This window comes from Salmo salar, chromosome 12 (assembly GCF_965601325.2).
Source record: "Salmo salar chromosome 12, fSalSal1, whole genome shotgun sequence".
Lineage (NCBI taxonomy): Eukaryota > Metazoa > Chordata > Actinopteri > Salmoniformes > Salmonidae > Salmo > Salmo salar.
Window position 1 is genome coordinate 52790852 of NC_138302.1, and position 18974 is coordinate 52809825.

General features: G+C 44.0%; 1 protein-coding gene across 5 annotated transcripts in view; it reads left to right on the forward strand.

Moving 5' to 3' along the window:
- Positions 1-245: 245 nt before the first annotated feature.
- The window catches only part of LOC106565195 (receptor-type tyrosine-protein phosphatase alpha), a 56196-nt gene continuing 37467 nt past the window's right edge, over positions 246-18974 (forward strand). For 4 of the 5 annotated variants that reach the window (XM_014132052.3, XM_082959038.1, XM_082959040.1 and 1 more), the window contains exon 1: positions 246-637. The gene's annotated coding sequence lies outside the window, so the exon portion shown is untranslated. Of the gene's footprint in view, positions 638-16878; positions 17015-18974 lie in introns of those variants that run through there. The other variant, XM_082959039.1, reaches the window with a different exon arrangement.

The following is an 18974-nucleotide window of genomic DNA, read 5'->3' on the forward strand; positions in this document are numbered from 1 at the left end:
AGATCTGATTGGTCAAAAATACCAATTAGTGAAAAAATATATATCCGAATTGGGCTGCCTGTGTAAACCCAGCCTATGTGATAGACATGACCAGATGGTGGACTCCTGCTCTTCTGCATAGGGCTGCTGTTGTTGACTCGGTCTCGTGACGATGTCACAGATTCACCGCCAGATGTCGCATCGGCGCTATGGAGGGAGGGAGAGGAGGGGCCAGGACTGGGAATTCTCTGCTTCCCATCCCTCCTTAATGCAGACAACATGGCGGACTAAAAGATACGGCTGACCCGCCCGGATACAGCGAATAAACAGTGGGATTCACGCCCCCTAAGCTCAAGGAAGACGGAGAGACACCAATTTGTTAGGAACACCCTCGGGAACATTGAGGAATTTTTGGGACCGTTCTAGTCATTCGTTAACATAAACATACTTGCGATCTGTTGCCTCCAAATTGGCGGTCTGTCCCAGATCGTTCATATCACCCAGGCCCCCCACCCCACATACACACACACACACACACACACACTATTGGTTCCTGGGGTGTGAAGACAGGGGCTGGGGTTAAGAACGTGGAAAAAGGAAGAAAGGAATTGCACAACTGTAAATATTCAGGATTGTCCAAAACCAAACGGGAGTCGTGGTGAGTTTTGTTTTTGTTCTGCTGTAAATTGTCACTAGTTACAATGTAGCGTGCTTCATTTAGTTGTAATAAGGTCCGACTACTTGGTCACAAACAAGCACTTTTGGTTTGTCCCACACATTATCATAGCAAAGTATTCCACCTCGAACATCGTTGTGGTGATGAGAGCGATAAAGCCGAGAGGGAAGCTAGATGTTTTAAAAAAAATTTAAATAACATTCCATGGCTATCATCATGTTAGCTCGAACAATAATGTTTGTAGCGACAGAGAACATTAACACAACTAGCTTGGAGGCAGGGAGGGACATTTTTCGAGGGGGGCTGGCGAGAAAGGGGGAGAGGAAGAGTGTGTACATAGTTTTTTTATTTATTTATTGGAAGTCCGTATGATAGTGTGTTCTGTGAACGCAGACATTGTAACAATGCGAAATAAAACCAATAGGCGGTCCAGTGAGTTCTACCTCACTGAAAATTACATATTGATCAATGCTTTGTTGCCGGGGTGGGGTGGATAGGGGGCTGAGTGCGACCACAGCGCAGGAATTAGATCGCTTTAGACAGCCAGGCCCATTCAAACCACAGCAGATATTCTTTATTTAGTCTCGACAAGCATCATACTGCTTGACCCTGCCTCGACCCTTCCTCTTCTCATACTAATTATTCTGGCTTGACTGGATCCTGAGTCGACTTAGTCAAGCCTAAATATAGTTATGCAGGTAGGTTGGTTTCAAAAAGTTTCAGGGCAGGGCCTTAGTATTTACTTACCACATACTGTAGTTAGGTAGTGTTCTAGTGACATGCTGTAGCTTCCTCAATTATCCAATCAATAAAGGTTACTAAACATAGAAAAGACATTTGGCAAAGCAGGAGTCATTCAGGAATATTTGCCACATTCTGTCACTTCACCTTTTGAAACCAGGGATTTTATTAAGCTGGAGTCAACTGTCATTTGATGCCATTTGTGTTTCATCATTAGCCGATATTTGCAGCAAAGCTTGAGAATGTAGTGCAACTTGAGTCTTTATTTAATTCTCATGAGACCTGACTTAATCATGGTGAAAGTGGAGATATGTTATATGTATATAATATGGCCTAATGCACATACGCTTTATTTATAAAAGTTACATGTATGCTCACTGTCGGTCACAGCCAGCAACATGGATAACACTCAACAGCTTACAAAAAGGGAATAGACTATGGTTTTCAGTATTTGGGTCAAAGAAGATAACATCAGTATGATAACATGGTCAAATATCAACATTATGTCAAGAAAGGAAGGAACGGATTAAGAAAGGATAGATTGACAATAGCAATACTCCAAGTAGGAAGTAGGCCTATGGCAGAGCTTGGTGTGTCATCATATCATAAATGAGTTGTGTGCAGCTGTGTCCAAAGGGAGCTGACTAGTCATGTCTGGACTGCTTCAGTGTGAGCGGTTGCGTTGGTCTCGCCCCACTATGCGCTATCCCAGAATGCAGTTTCCTCTCCCCCGAGCTCGGCTTGTCATGTCTTGACTATTCAAGTGCAAAGCAGAAGCTGCTTGCCTCGATCTGACATTGACTCGTCAGACCTGGACTGCCCTAGCATGTCGACAGGGCTGCCCCGATCTTGTCATGTCTGGGCTCATCACTGCTCCTCGCAAAGAGGAGTCTAGTAGGGATGGATGGGGGGGGGGGAATATTGATACAGGGTCATTCCACCAAAAAACACATTCTAATTCAAATGTTATTTGTCACATGCACCGAATACAACAGGTGTAGACCTTAAAGTGACATGCTTACTTACAAACCCTTAACCAACAATGCAGTTTTAAGAAAAATAAGTGTTAAAAAAATAACAAATAATTAAAGAGCCGCAGTAAAATAACAGTAGCGAGGCTATATACAGGGGTTACCGGTGCAGAGTCAATGTGCGGGGGCACCGTTTAGTCAAGGTAGTTGAGGTGATATGTACATGTAGGTAGAGTTAGTGACTATGCATAGATGATAAACAGAGAGTAGCAGAAGTGTAAAAGTGTGTGGGGAGGGGACAATGCAAATAGTCTGGGTAGCCATTTGATTAGCTGTTCAGGAGTCTTATGGCTTGGGGGTAGAAGCTATTAAGATGCCTTTTGGACCTAGACTTGGCGCTCCTGTACTGCTTGCTGTGCGGTAGAAGAGAGAACAGTCTATGACTAGGGTGGCTGGAGTCTTTGACAATTTTTAGGACCTTTCTCTGACACCGCCTGGTATAGAGGTCCTGGATGGCAGGAAGCTTGGCCCCAGTGATATACTGGGCAGTACGCGCTACACATTGTAGTGCCTTGCAGTCAGATGCCGAGCAGTTGCCATATCATGCAACCAGTCAGGATGCTCTCGATGGTGCAGCTGTAGAACCTTCTGAGGACGAATGCCAAATCTTTTCAGTCTCCTGAGAGGGAATAGGTTTTGTCGTGCCCTCTTCTCGGCTGTCTTGGTGTGTCTGGACCATGATAGTTTGTTGGTGATGTGGACACCAAGGAACTTGAAGCTCTCAACCTGTTCCGCTGCAGCCCCGTCGATGAGAATGGGGGCGTGCTCTGTCCTCTTTTTCCTGTAGTCCTGTTATCATCTCCTTTGTCTTGATCACGTTGAGGGAGAGGTTGTTGTCCTGGCACCACACGGCCAGGTCTCTGACCTCCTCCCTATGGACTGTCTCGTCATTGTCGGTGATCAGACCTACCACTGTTGTCATCGGCAAACATAATGATGGTGTTGGAGTCGTGCCTCGCCATGCAGTCATGAGTGAACAGGGAGTACAGGAGGGGACTGAGCACCCCTGAGAGGCCCTGTGTTGAGGATCAGCGTGGCGGATATGTTGTTACCTACCCTTACCACCTGGGGGAGGCCTGTCAGGAAGTCCAGGATCCAGTTGCAGAGGAGCATCCCACCTCCCAACAGCCACTGAAATTGCAGGGCGCCAAATTCAAAACAAATCTCATTATTAAAATTCCTCAAACATACAAGTACTATACACCATTTTAAAGAAACTTCTCGTTAATCCAACCACAGTGTCCGATTTCAAAAAGGCTTTTCGGCTAAAGCACACCATGCGATTATGTTAGGACAACGCCTAGTCACAGAAAGCATACAGCCATTTTCCAACCAAAGAGAGGTGTCACAAAAAGCAGAAATAGAGATCAAATGAATCACTAACCTTCGACGATCTTCATCAGAAGACACTCCCAGGACGCAATGTTACACAATACAAGTATGTTTGGTTCGATAAAGTTTATATTTATATCCAAAAACCTCAGTTTACATTGGCGCCATGTTCTGAAATGCCTCCAAAACATCCGGTGAAGTTGCAGAGAGCCACATCAAATAACAGAAATACTCATCATAAACTTTGATGAAAGATACAAGTTTTTTTACATAGAATTAAAGATAAACTTCTCCTTAAAGCAACCGATGTGTCAGATTTCAAAAAAGCTTTACGGCGAAAGCACATTCAATAATCTAAATACAGCGCTCAGCCACCAAAGCGAGCCATACAGTTACCCGCCAAGTTGTGGAGTCAACAAAAGTCAGAAATAGCGTTATAAATCTTCACTTACAGTGGTGGGAAAAAGTATTTGATCCCCTGCTGATGTTGTATGTTTGCCCACTGACAAAGAAATGATCAGTCTATAATTTTAATGGTAGGTTTATTTGAACAGTGAGAGACAGAATAACAACCAAAAAAATCCATAAAAACCCATGTCAAAATGTTATAAAATGGTTTGCATTTTAATGAGGGAAATAAGTATTTGACCCCTCTGCAAAACATGACTTAGTACTTGGTGGCAAAACCCTTGTTGGCAATCACAGAGGTCAGATGTTTCTTGTAGTTGGCCACCAGGTTTGCACACATCTCAGGAGGGATTTTGTCCCACTCCTCTTTGCAGATCTTCTCCTAGTCAATAAGGTTTCGAGGCTGACGTTTGGCAACTCGAACCTTCAGCTCCCTCCACAGATTTTCTATGGGATTAAGGTCTGGAGACTGGCTAGGCCACTCCAGGACCTTAATGTGCTTCTTCTTGAGCCACTCCTTTGTTGCCTTGGCCGTGTGTTTTGGGCCATTGTCATGCTGGAATACCCATCCACGACCCATTTTCAATGTCCTGGCTGAGGGAAGGAGGTTCTCACCCAAGATTTGACGGTATATGGCCACGGCCGTTGTCCCTTTGATGCGGTGAAGTTGTCCTGTCCCCTTAGCAGAAAAACACACAAGATTGTAGAGCTACACAAGGCTGGAATGGGCTATAAGACCATCACCAAGCAGCTTGGTGAGAAGGTGACAGCAGTTGGTGCGATTATTCGCAAATGGAAGAAACACAAAAGAACTGTCAATCACCCTCAGCCTGGGGCTCCATGCAAGATCTCACCTCGTGGAGTTGCAATGATCATGAGAACGGTGAGTAATCAGCCCAGAACTACACGGGAGGATCTTGTCAATGATCTCAAGGCAGCTGGGACCATAGTCACCAAGAAAACAATTGGTAACACACTACGCCGTGAAGGACTGAAATCCCCACCGTCAAACATGGAGGTGGAAACATTATGCTTTGGGGGTGTTTTTCTGCTAAGGGGACAGGACAACTTCACCGCATCAAAGGGATGATGGACTGGGCCATGTACTGTCAAATCTTGGGTGAAAACCTCCTTCCCTCAGCCAGGGCATTGAAAATGGGTCGTGGATGGGTATTCCAGCATGACAATGACCCAAAACACACGGCCAAGGCAACAAAGGAGTGGCTCAAGAAGAAGCACATTAAGGTCCTGGAGTGGCCTAGCCAGTCTCCAGACCTTAATCCCATAGAAAATCTGTGGAGGGAGCTGAAGGTTTGAGTTGCCAAACGTCAGCCTCGAAACCTTATTGACTTGGAGAAGATCTGCAAAGAGGAGTGGGACAAAATCCCTCCTGAGATGTGTGCAAACCTGGTGGCCAACTACAAGAAACGTCTGACCTCTGTGATTGCCAACAAGGGTTTTGCCACCAAGTACTAAGTCATGTTTTGCAGAGGGGTCAAATACTTATTTCCCTCATTAAAATGCAAATCATTTTATAACATTTTTGACATGCGTTTTTCTGGAGTTTTTTGTTATTCTGTCTCTCACTGTTCAAATAAACCTACTATTAAAATTATAGACTGATCATTTCTTTGTCAGTGGGCAAACGTACAAAATCAGCAGGGGATCAAATACTTTCCCCCCCACTGTACATGCATACATGCATACATGCATACATACATACATACATACATACAGTTGATGTCGGCAGTTTACATGCACCTTAGCCAAATACATTTAAACTCAGTTTTTCACAATTCCTGACATTTAATCCTAGTAAAAATTCCCTGTCTTAGGTCAGTTAGGATCACCACTTCATTTTAAGAATGTGAAATGTCAGATTAACCTCTTGACGGTCGCCTAGGATAGGGGGCGCTACAGCGATTTAAAAAAAAAAATTGTGCCCATTTTAAACGGCCTCCTACTCAAACTCAGAAGCTAGGATATGCATATAATTAATACTTGTGGATAGAAAACACCCTAAAGTTTCTAAAACTGTTTGAATGGTGTCTGTGAGTATAACAGAACTCATATGGCAGTCAAAACCCCGAGACAGATCGTAACAGGATGTGGAATTCTGAATTGCGGACTCAACTTCATCACTTTGCCTATAAATCACACCGTGAGCAATGGTTCATTGAGCACTTCCTATTGCTTCCACTAGATGTCCCCAGTCTTTACAAAGTGGTTTGAGTCTCCTACTGTGAAAACTGACAGAATGAGACGCTGTGGAAAGTGGTCACATGAGGAGGGCCATCACCATTATGACGCCGGCGCCCCTGGCTTCCCTCCCCTTTCGAAACGTTTAGAAAGACAATGCAATCGTCCCCCTTGAATCTTATTGGAGCTCTGGTTGAAAAAGGCTCTAAGATTTATGTTATACAACGTTTGACATATTTGAACGAACCTAAATAAAAAGAAAATGCATTTTATTGAGAGGAGTCCCGCGGCCGACGGAGCTTTTGGAGCAGCCTTCAGAACGCGCTAACAAGAACAAGCTATTGGGACGTAAAGGATGAACTTTTTCGAACGAAAATACATTTGTTGTGGACCTGGGATTCCTGGAAGTGCTTTCTGATGAAGATAATCAAAGGTAAGGGATTATTGACAATAGTATACAAGAGTAGATTTGATATGCGATTGTTCCAAGATGGCGCTGACCTGTAACGGTAGCCTATTTTTCTGAGTATCACATCCTCTTTTATCGCAAAGTGTGATTACCCAGTAAAGTTATTTTTAAATCTGGCATTGCAGGTGCTTTCAAGAGATGCTAATCTATAAATCTTAGAATGACAATATTACATTTGAAAAATGTTTTCGAATAGTAATTTAGTAAATTGTAGCGCTGTTTCACCGGACGCATTTGAGGGAAAATAGTTAGACAACGTTACGCGCCGATGTAAAATGCTGTTTTTATATATAAATATGAACTTTATCGAACAAAAGAATGCATGTATTGTGTAACATGATGTCCTAGGAGTGTCATCTGATGAAGATTGTCAAAGGTTAGTGCTGCATTTAGCTGTTTTTTGGTTATTTGTGATGCATGTGGTTGGTCGGAAAATGGCTATGTGGCTACTTTTACGATATACTCCTCTAACATAATCTAATGTTTTGCTTTTGCTGTAAAGCCTTTTTGAAATCTGACAACGTGGTTCGATTCAGGAGAGGTGCATCTATAAAACGATATAACAGTCCTATATTTGAAAGAAAAAAAATATTACATTTTGTTATGGTAATGGCGATAGGATTTTTCACTGGATGTCGAGCCCGACTAGGGGTTAATAGAAGAGAGAATTATTTATTGCAGTTTTTATTTCTTTCATCACATTCCCAGTGGGTCAGAAGTTAACATACCCTCAATTAGTATTTGGTCGCATTGCCTTTAAATTGTTCAACTTGGGTCAAACGTTTCAGGTAGCCTTCCACAAGCTTCCCACAATAAGTTGGGTGAATTTTGGCCCATTCCTCCTGACAGAGCTGGTATAACTGTGTCAGGTTTGTAGGCCTCCTTGCTCGCACACGCGTTTTCAGTTCTGCCCACAAATTTTCTATGGGATTGAGGTCAGGGCTTTGTGATGGCCACTCCAATACCTTGACTTTGTTGTCCTTAGGCCATTTTGCCACAACTTTGGAAGTATGCTTTGGGTCATTGGTCGCAAATGGGTCTTCCAAATGGACAAACTTTAACTTCCTGACTGATGTTTTGAGATATTGCTTCAATATATCCACCTAATTTTCCTTCCTCACGATGCCATCTATTTTGTGATAGTGCACCAGTCCCTCCTGCAGCAAAGCACCCCCACAACATGATGCTGCCACCCCCGTGCTTCACAACTTGCAAGCCTCCCACTTTTTCCTCCAAACATAACGACTGGCATTATGGACAAACAGTTGTATTTTTGTTTCGTCAGACCAGAGGACATTTCTCCAAAAAGTACAATCTTTGTCCCCATGTGCAGTTGCAAACCGTAGTCTGGCTTTTTTATGGCGGTTTTGGAGCAGTAGCTTCTTCCTTGCTGAGCGGCCTTTCAGGTTATGTCTATATGGGACTCGTTTTACTGTGGATATAGATACTTTTGTACCTATTTCCTCCATCGTCTCACACGGTCCTTTGCTGTTGTTCTGGGATTGATTTGCACTTCTCGCACCAAAGTACCTTCATCTCTAGGAGACAGAACACGTCTCCTTCCTAAGCCGTATGACGGCTGCGTGGTCCCTTGGTGTTTGTACATGCGTACTATTGTTTGTACAGATGAACGTGGAACCTTCAGGCGTTTGGAAATTGCTCCCAAGGGTGAACCAGACTTGTTGAGGTCTACAATTTTTTTTCTGAGGTCTTGGCTGATTTCTTTAGATTTTCCCATGATGTCAAGCAAAGAGGCACTGAGTTTGAAGGTAGACCTTGAAATACAGCCACAGGTACACCTCCAATTGACTCAAATGATGTCAATTAGCCTATCAGAAGCTTCTAAAGCCATGACATCATTTTCTGCAATTGTCCAAGCTGTTTAAACGCAAAGTCAACTTAGTGTATGTAAACTTCTGACCCACTGGAATTGTGATACAGTGAAATAATCCGTCTGTTTGCAATTGTTGGAAAAATGATTTGTGTCATGCACAAAGTAGATGTCCTAACCGACTTGACAAAACTATAGTTTGTTAACAAGAAGTTTGTGGAGTGGTTGAAAACTAGTTTTAATGACTCTAACCTAAGTGTATGTAAATGTCCTACTTCAACTGTATATACACTGCTCAAAAAAATAAAGGGAACACTTAAACAACACAATGTAACTCCAAGTCAATCACACTTCTGTGAAATCAAACTGTCCACTTAGGAAGCAACACTGATTGACAATAAATTTCACATGCTGTTGTGCAAATGGAATAGACAACAGGTGGAAATTATAGGCAATTAGCAAGACACCCCCAATAAAAAGGAGTGGTTCTGCAGGTGGTGACCACAGACCACTTCTCAGTTCCTATGCTTCCTGGCTGATGTTTTGGTCACTTTTGAATGCTGGCGGTGCTTTCACTCTAGTGGTAGCATGAGACGGAGTCTACAACCCACACAAGTGGCTCAGGTAGTGCAGCTCATCCAGGATGGCATATCAATGCGAGCTGTGGCAAGAAGGTTTGCTGTGTCTGTCAGCGTAGTGTCCAGAGCATGGAGGCGCTACCAGGAGACAGGCCAGTACATCAGGGGACGTGGAGGAGGCCGTAGGAGGGCAACAACCCAGCAGCAGGACCGCTACCTCCGCCTTTGTGCAAGGAGGAGCAGGAGGAGCACTGCCAGAGCCCTGCAAAATGACCTCCAGCAGGCCACAAATGTGCATGTGTCCGCTCAAACGGTCAGAAACAGACTCCATGAGGGTGGTATGAGGGCCCGATGTCCACAGGTGGGGGTTGTACTTACAGCCCAACACCGTGCAGGACGTTTGGCATTTGCCAGAGAACACCAAGATTGGCAAATTTGCCACTGGCGCCTTGTGCTCTTCACAGATGAAAGCAGGTTCACACTGAGCACATGTGACAGACGTGACAGAGTCTGGAGACGCCGTGGAGAACGTTCTGCTGCCTGCAACATCCTCCAGCATGACCGGTTTGGCGGTGGGTCAGTCATGGTGTGGAGTGGCATTTCTTTGGGGGGCCCGCACAGCCCTCCATGTGCTCGCTAGAGGTAGCCTGACTGCCATTAGGTACCGAGATGAGATCCTCAGACCCCTTGTGAGACCGTATGCTAGTGCGGTTGGCCCTGGGTTCCTCCTAATGCAAGACAATGCTAGACCTCATGTGGCTGGAGTGTGTCAGCAGTTCCTGCAAGAGGAAGGCATTGATGCTATGGACTGGCCCGCCCGTTCCCCAGACCTGAATCCAATTGAGCTCATCTGGGACATCATGTCTCGCTCCATCCACCAACGCCACGTTGCACCACAGACTGTCCAGGAGTTGGCGGATGCTTTAGTCCAGGTCTGGAAGGAGATCCCTCAGGAGACCATCCGCCACCTCATCAGGAGCATGCCCAGGCGTTGTAGGGAGGTCGCACAGGCACGTGGAGGCCACACACACTACTGAGCCTCATTTTGACTTGTTTTAAGGACATTACATCAAAGTTGGATCAGCCTGTTGTGTGGTTTTCCACTTTAATTTTGAGTGTGACTCCAAATCCAGACCTCAATGGGTTGATAAATTGGATTTCCATTTATTATTTTTGTGATTTTGTTGTCAGCACATTCAACTATGTAAAGAAAAAAGTATTTAATAAGATTATTTCATTCATTCAGATCTAGGATGTGTTAATTTAGTGTTCCCTTTATTTTTTTGAGCAGTGTATGTGTGTATATATATATTTAAACAGCAATCAATAGCATATCTGTTTCTGTAGTTAAAAACACAAGATTAGCGTTCCTGAAACGTTATTTTGTTGAAATATAATTTCATCTCTGAGAAATTAAGCTAATTAATTGCTTTCATGGACGACTGGCTTGAATTGTGACGACCACACAATTTATTTTCATCGGTTTTCTACCCAAAGTTGCAAAGGAAATTTTGTGATCATTTAATAAAAACAGGATATCAGCTAAATGGATAAAAGGGTGTGGCACAGTGCAGCCCTGAACCTTTTGATGGTTGAAGAATTGTGAGATTGCAATTTTGTAAAAAATATATATATATATGATTCAGTGTGCTTTAGGACCATGCAGATGCATCGAAGTACGGGCGGACAGGCTGTTTAACTTTTCACCCAGCGGTTTCTAAAGCCAGTGTGGCATGTTGAGTTAGTTTATTTCCTATGAATTTGGCTCTAGCGTGTGACTTGTTCGGGCTATTATGACCCCACAAATGAAAGCTAAAATTCCCCTCTGTTTCCCTCTACAACGTTCACAAGTCGCGCATGATTCATTAGAAAGGACTTTTACAAAACTGCACAGAATTACTGGGGGAAATGAATTGTACTGAGCTGTCTGTTCAAACTACTAGCACACTGTTCGGACACCCATGCATACCCCACAAGACATGCCACCAGAGGTCTCTTCACAGTCCCCAAGCCCAGAACAGACTATTGGAGGCGCACAGTACTACATAGAGCCATGACTACATGGAACTCTAGTCCACATCAGGTAACTGATGCAAGCAGTAGAATCAGATTTAAAAAACAGGTAAAAATACACCTTATGGACTGTGAAGAGGCACACAAAGGTACAGACACACGCATATATTGTTCTATGGTGGTATTGTACATCTTGTATTGTAGTGGTGTAATAATGTTATGATGTACTGTTTTATCTTTTGTTTTGTATGTAATGTAAGTGCTTTAATGTGTTTAGACCCCAGGAAGTGTAGCTGCTGCCTTGGCAAAATGCTAATGCAATTATGATCTTCTTCCTATGAATTTGGCTCCAGCCTTGGAACGGTTTGGGCTATTAGCAATTATGACTCCATTCCTGAAAGCTAAGACTCTCAGAAACATATCTTCTGTTCTCAGAAAGATTAAATAAACAATGATTGCCTGATGTTCTTCCTTTTTGCTTTCCTGAATTTTCCATTACCGCTATGGTGCATTTCAATAACTTGAAAGCATACTTAAATCAGGCATTAGCTGATTTGACATATCTTTTGTGTTGTTTATAAAGCCAGATTCAAAAGCGTCATCAAATCTATTTACAGATGTGTTTCAGATACACCTAGGGTTCTATTCTAAAACACATGTTTTAATAGGGCAGTAAATATAGTACAGGAAATTATTGTATTCAGTGGAATGCACTGTACTTCAGCGTTAGTCTGCCACATCTCTCCTTTGAAAGATAAAGTAACTTAGTCATTAGATTATGATATCATTTTCAGAGAGAGAGAGTGACTGACTATTTAAGCAGTTTGGCTCATTGGACAAGTCAGAGTTGTTGAGTGGTATGGAGGTTTTTGGCAATACACTGTACCTGTGTGTTCCAAGTTACCAGAATGTCATGTATTGACTTCTGAATAGGGTTGACATGAGTTGATTTTACTTTCTTCAGAATTCTTAGTAGATTTAATCTCACTCGATGTTCATCTCAAAGTGCACTAGATTGATACATTTAGCTTTTGAAAGCCTAGCTACTGGTGTAAATAACATCAGATGCTAGGGTAAATATTTAGGCCTTATCTAACAGGTGAGGGGTGTTGGACATGAACTCTTTACGATTGTAGAGGGTGTAGGACAGTTTCTAGTGCCCCAGTGTCTAGACACGGTAGTAGCAGCTCATTGAAAAAGTGCACCTTGAGTGACAGTTTGACCTTGTAAACACTAGTGCAGCCATTTTCAAAACACAGCCTATTTAGGCCCATTTTTGACCGCGATAACTTGCACTGTCAACCTGCACTCGTTGCAGAATTTAGACCTATTAAAAGGTTTTGACATAGGCAAAATGTAAGAGTAATGGTCTCATTTCGAAGCTAACACTTCTCTTTTCAATGGGGACCCAAATCACTGACTCCAATTCACCTATGTATTAACAAGTCACATAAGAACTGTCTGGAGAGGGTTTTATTATGATATGTAGGTCCTACAATGGTTTGGCCCTACAATGTTCTCAACCTTTTAGCCGATTTTATGGTGGGCCTCCCATCTCACCTAGCTCTGACCATAGCCCAGTTAGGCTTGTCCTCAAATGGTATCAGTGGAATTTGGTGTCTATTTTTCCTGCCCTACATAAGGAAACAAATCTAGAGGGAACACTGATGTCACAGGGTGTCGAGAAGCTCTGGGTCTTTGATAGCCCTGGGATGGGTCTCTTGTCTTGCAAAGGCTGAGGGAGTGTGATTATGGTCTCTGCAGAGGTTGGTCAGTGTGGCAAAGTCACATGGGCCTGGAGGTTACGGGTTGGGATAGTCCTTTGAAAATAGAGGGTACGCTTGATTTGGCTAACCCGGTGCACTGGGAAGGAGGGTGAAATATTTATAAAGGGAAAACTCTGCTTTCCTGGTGCGTCGCTCAAACTGATGTGCACGTACATTTTTAATGTCTGCCTGCCTGCCAGGTATAGATTAATATTATTTTTCATATACAGTGCATTCGGAAAGTATTCAGACCCCTTCCATTTTTCCACATTTTGTTACGTTACAGCCTTATTACAAAATGGATTAAATTGCTTTTTTCCCCCTTGTCAATCTACACACAATACCCCATAGTGACAAACAAAAAATCGTTTTTTGTGTGTGCAAATGTATAAAAATGAAATCTAATTTTATTAGTCACGTGCCGAATACAACAGGTGTCGACCTTACAGTGAAATGCTTACTTACGAGCCCCTAACCAACAATGCAGTTAAAAAAAAATACAGATAAGAATAAGAAATAAAACTAACAAGTAATTAAAGAGCAGCAGTAAAATAACAATTGTGAGGCTATATACAGGGGGGTACCGGTACAAAGTCAATGTGCGGTTAGTTGAGGTAATATGTACATGAAGGTGGCGTTATTAAAGTGAATATGCATAGATGATAACAGCAGAGAGTAGCAGCAGTGTAAAAGAGGGGGGGGGGGGGGCAATACAAATGCTCTGGGTAGCCATTTGATTAGGTGTTCAGGAGTCTTATGGCTTTGGGGTAGAAGCTGTTTAGAAGTCTCTTGGACTTAGACTTGGTGCTCTGGTACCACTTGCCGTGCGGTAACAGAGAGAACAGTCTATGACTAGGGTGTCTTTGACAATTTTTAGGGCCTTTCTCTGACACCGCATGGTATAGAGGTCCTGGATGGCAGGAACCTTGTCCCCAGTGATGTACTGGACAGTTCGCACTACCCTCTGTAGTGCCTTGCAGTCAGAGGCCGAGCAGTTGCCATATCAGGCAGTGACGCAACCAGTCGGGATGCTCTCGATGGTGCAGCTGTAGAACCTTTTGAGGATCTGAGGACCCATGCCAAATCTTTTCAGTCTCCTGAGGGGGAATAGGTTTTGTCATGCCCTCTTCATGACTGTCTTGGTGTGCTTGGACCATGTTAGTTTGTTGATGTGGACACCAAGGAATTTGAAGTTCTCAACCTGTTCCAATGCAGCTCCGTCGATGAGAATGGGGGCGTGCTCAGTCCTCTTTTTCCTGTCGTCCACAATCATCTCCTTTGTCTTGATCACGTTGAGGGAGAGGTTGTTGTCCTGGCACCACATGGCCAGGTCTCTGACCTCCTCCCTATAGGCTGTCTCGTCGTTGTCGGTGATCAGGCCTACCACTGCTGTGTCATCGGCAAACATAATGATGTTGGAGTCGTGCTTCGCCATTCAGTCATGAGTGAACAGAGAGTACAGGAGGGGACAGACCATGCACCCCTGAGGGGCCCCTGTGTTGAGGATCAGCGAGGCGGATGTGTTGTTACCTACCCTTACCACCTGGGGGCGGCCCATCGGGAAGTCCAGGATCCAGTTACAGAGGGAGGGGTTTAGTCCCAGGGTCCTTAGCTTATTTATGAGCTTTGAGGGCACTATGGTGTTGAACGCTGAGCTGTAGTCAATGAATAGCCTTCTCACATAGGTGTTCCTTTTGTCCAGGTGGGAAAGGGCAGTGTGGAGTGCAATAGAGATTGCATCATCTGTGGATCTGTTGGGGCTGTATGCAAATTGGAGTGGGTCTAGTGTTTCTGGGATAATAGTGTTGATATGCGCCATGACCAGCCTTTCAAAGCACCTCATGGCTCAGACGTGAGTGCTACGAGTCAGTAGTCATTTAGGCAGGTTACCTTAGTGTTCTTGGGCACAGGCACTATGGTGGTCTGCTTAAAACATGTTGGTATTACAGACTCGGACAGGGAGAGGTTGAAAATGTCAGGAAAGACACTTGCCTTGGTCAGCGCATGCTCACAGTACACGTCCTGGTAATCCGTCTGGCCCTGCAGCCTTGTGAATGTTGACCTGTTTAAAGGTCTTACTCACATCGGCTGCAGAGAGCGTGATCACACAGTCTTCCGGAACAGCAGGTGCTCTCATGCATGTTGCAGTTTTATTTGCCTCAAAGTGAGCATAGAAGTAGTTTAGCTCGTCTGGTAGGCTCGTGTCACTGGGCAGCTCTCGGCTGTGCTTCCCTTTGTAGTCTGTAATAGTTTGCAAGCACTGCCACATCCGACGAGCATCAGAGCCGGTGTAGTACGATTCAATCTTAGTCTTCTATTGACGCTTTGCCTGTTTGATGGTTCGTCGGAGGGCATAGTGGGGTTTCTTATAAGCTTCCGGGTTAGAGTCCCGCCCCTTGAAAGCGGTAGCTCTAGCCTTTAGCTCAGTGCGGATGTTGCCTGTAATCCATGGCTTCTGGTTGGGGTATGTACGTACGGTCACTGTGGGGACGACGTTGTTGATATTTATTTGATGAAGCCAATAACTGATGTGGTGTACTCCTCAATGCCATCGGAGTAATCCCGGAACATGTTTTGGTACCCTTCCCCAGATCTGTGCCTCGACACAATCCTGTCTCGTAGCTCTGAGGAATTCCTTCGACCTCATGGCTTGGTGTTTCCTCTGACATGCACTGTCAACTGTGGGAACTAAAATAGATAGGTGTGTGCCTTTCCAAATCATGTCCAATCAATTTAATGTACCAGAGGTGGACTCCAAGTTGTAGAAACATCTCAAGGATGATCAATGGAAATATGATGCACCTGAGCTCAATTTTAACTCTCATAGCAAAGGGACTGAATACAAATGTGATATTTCAGTTTATTTGTCATAATTTGTAAAATGTTCTAAACTGGTTTCGCTTTGCCATTATGGGCTATTGTGTGTAGGTTGAGGGAAAAACATTTATTTAATCCATTTTTGAATAAGGCTCTAACGTAACTGGATAAAGTGAAGGCGTCTGAATACTTTCCGAATGCACTGTACTCACAGTACAATACTGTAAGTCAATGACTTATTTCCATTGTGGTCCCTTCATTTTAATCAGTAGCTTTAAAAATAAACAACAAACCCATTTTAGGGATCTGGCAGTTCTTGGGAGATAGTCTTCCACATCTTTGGATGATAGCCAATTTGGAAATGTAGAATCTTGAGCGTAGGGAGCATTTGTTGTATAGGCAGGGACGTAGAAACATCAGACTTACAGGCCCAAAAAGCCGGTGGTGTGTTGATTATTGAAATGATATCCCCGAGCCGACTAGGTAAAATCTTTCTGAGCCTTTGAGCAAGGCACTTAATCCTAATTGCTCCTGTAAGTCGCTCTGGATAAGAGCGTCTGCAAAATTACTAAAATGTAAATATGAAAGTAGGCTAATGCTAGCAAAATTGTATGAAGGACTGCAAGCAGCAATGAGACTGCCCATTGCACTTTACAACTCAATGGCCACAGTTTCAAATCCTAGCTAACTCAGCACATGAGTTTCCATGTAGGCAATAAGGAATTCAAACCATTAGAAATGCACAAGTTCACTATGTTGACCCTTTGTTATAGTTTTGTATGCAGGCCAAAGCATGGAAGCCCGTCGTTCCTGCATTTGCTGATGGAGTGAGAGTAATTGTGGGTTTGTGGCCTTCAGCCTGCCCCTTTGGCCCACACTACGCTCCCGGGTCACAGTGGCTTTGGGAGAAGGCCGCTGCTTAGCGCCGCCACATCCTCTTCTCTGTGTGATGTGGGTAGACTGTAGAGGCCCCTGGCGTGCTCTGTGAGAAACCCCACAACAAAGCAGAAGCAGCCTACATGCACAGCCTGACTGAGTCACCACATTTGCGCTTGGTCCTTTGAGCCGGACACACTCTAGCTCCCACAAGCTTTGGCTGACAGCACATTTTGCCTTGGCGCAAATCCTGGATCTTTCACTCCGTTTCACCAATTTCCTGGCTCATATGAATGAGGTGAGCGAGCACTGTCACAGAGCATACTAGGAGCAGTACTAGCCCTAAAAAAGGGTAGTATTGTGGGTGATGTGTGTGGCGTTGAGGATGTATAATCTGTGGTCTGTGTTGGGGGCGAGGGAGAGTCTTGGGCATGGCCTACTTGAGCCGCCATGAAGAGGGTCATTCAGAGTATTCCTGCCTCAGCGGATCCCCCTCAGGACACAGGCAGAGTATTAATATGCCATGAATGAGGGCAGACAGACTGCCATTATCTCTCCTCGCGATGACTCGTGAAGCAGTGCACCCTCGAGTGAGTGGGGGGGGGGGGGGGAATTTGCGCTGCTCCAGTACATGCTTGTCTTGCTGTCGTCAGTTCATCAAGGCCGTTGGGCTGCTTATCAGCGGGCGCTGCCGGCAAGCCGGTGTCCTGATAATCTAAGCTACCCGCCTTGGATGAACTAGAGTTGATGGTGTTGTTTGGCACGCAATGTACACTCATGAGCTGGTTCGACTTGAGATGTAGGTCTACAGAGTGACTCAGTCAAATGTAATGACCGTTATCAGATGCGCTGAGTTTCCATATCTGTATCAACTGTAGAGAATTTAACTTTAGCGAATTCGGTGAGTCTAGTGCAGCTGCTCAGATTGACAATCCTCCCCTCACCTTAGAACATCAATCAGTGATCAGTGGAGGCCTGCTTATTACGAGCGTTGCCTAAACCCAAAGCAGATGTGAACGAGCGGGAGGATCTAGCATACCTCTAAAATGCACTGTGATTTGAGCCGTTTTCATTTCATTATGATATTTGGAGACCATATGGACAAGAAATACGAAACCAATGGTAAAATGCCCCTTGAAGTAAGTCTCTCGCATTGTGTGAATGAAATACCATGAGGTGAAATACAGTCCTGTGACCACACTGGTTAGGCTGACACTTGGCCACAGGCGGAGAGGGAACAATGTATTTATTCTGTAGTCATGCTGTGGGCACCACTTGCAATGTAAAAAACACAGATCTACATCCAAGTCCACGGTTGTTAAAACTGGAATTGCAGGGAAGACTTTGAAGTAACAGGCCGTTTCTTTCTTTGTGTCATGGTCAAATGTTTGTCAAATGACTGCTTTTAAAATCGGACTGTCCTTTGAGATTCCTACGTCGGCTTCTTTAGCCTCTGTCAAGCATGTCCAGGGAACTTCCGTCGTCGTTGTGATAAGTTAGGCTCACGTTCTGTAATGGGTCCGTTCATTGGTTAATGTTAACACCTGCAAAGTAGGTATGGGGGCCTACTCTAATCGTGCTGTGCCACGAAGTGTGTTTGTTTTCATCCCAATCGTTTCTTCGTTGGCATCCTTAATTGGATGGAGCTGGACAGAATGGCCTCTGTGTTATTAGCCTAGGCACAGTCCATGTGAATGAAAAGGAGCAGAGACGCTCGATAAGAGTGATTCCTCACGAAACCGACATAAAAAAAGAACATGATTTTGGGGATTTTGTCATCCATAGAACAGTCCTTTGGAGGAAGGACTGTTGACATATATTTGGCATTTTGTATCTAAAAGCATAATTGATAAATAATGTCAAAGTTGGTTTATGACATTTTGGGTTTACCCTGGCCTCCTTTAAGACTCCGTAGTGTTTCATCTGTAGGTGCTACGCTGCAAACATTGGTGTCATATGATGCTTTACAACTTTCTGTAATATTAGTAGTATTTAGATTTCAATCATTTTCTTCTAGATTTCTTCTCTGCTCCGTGTACACGTGCATGCTTTTCTGAAGGAAGAGCAGCGTCACAACTTTGTTCATTTGAACAATTTCTCTCGTTCACTTGAACTTGTAAATGCCACACTTACTGAAAATGACATTTGGTAGCTTCTAGCTATGCCTGTGTAACTTTATGAGCTGGATTTGCCTCTCTTTGCATTTAGCTAGTGTCTGATTTTTGCTGTTAGTTTGTGGTAATTTTATTAGCATTCTG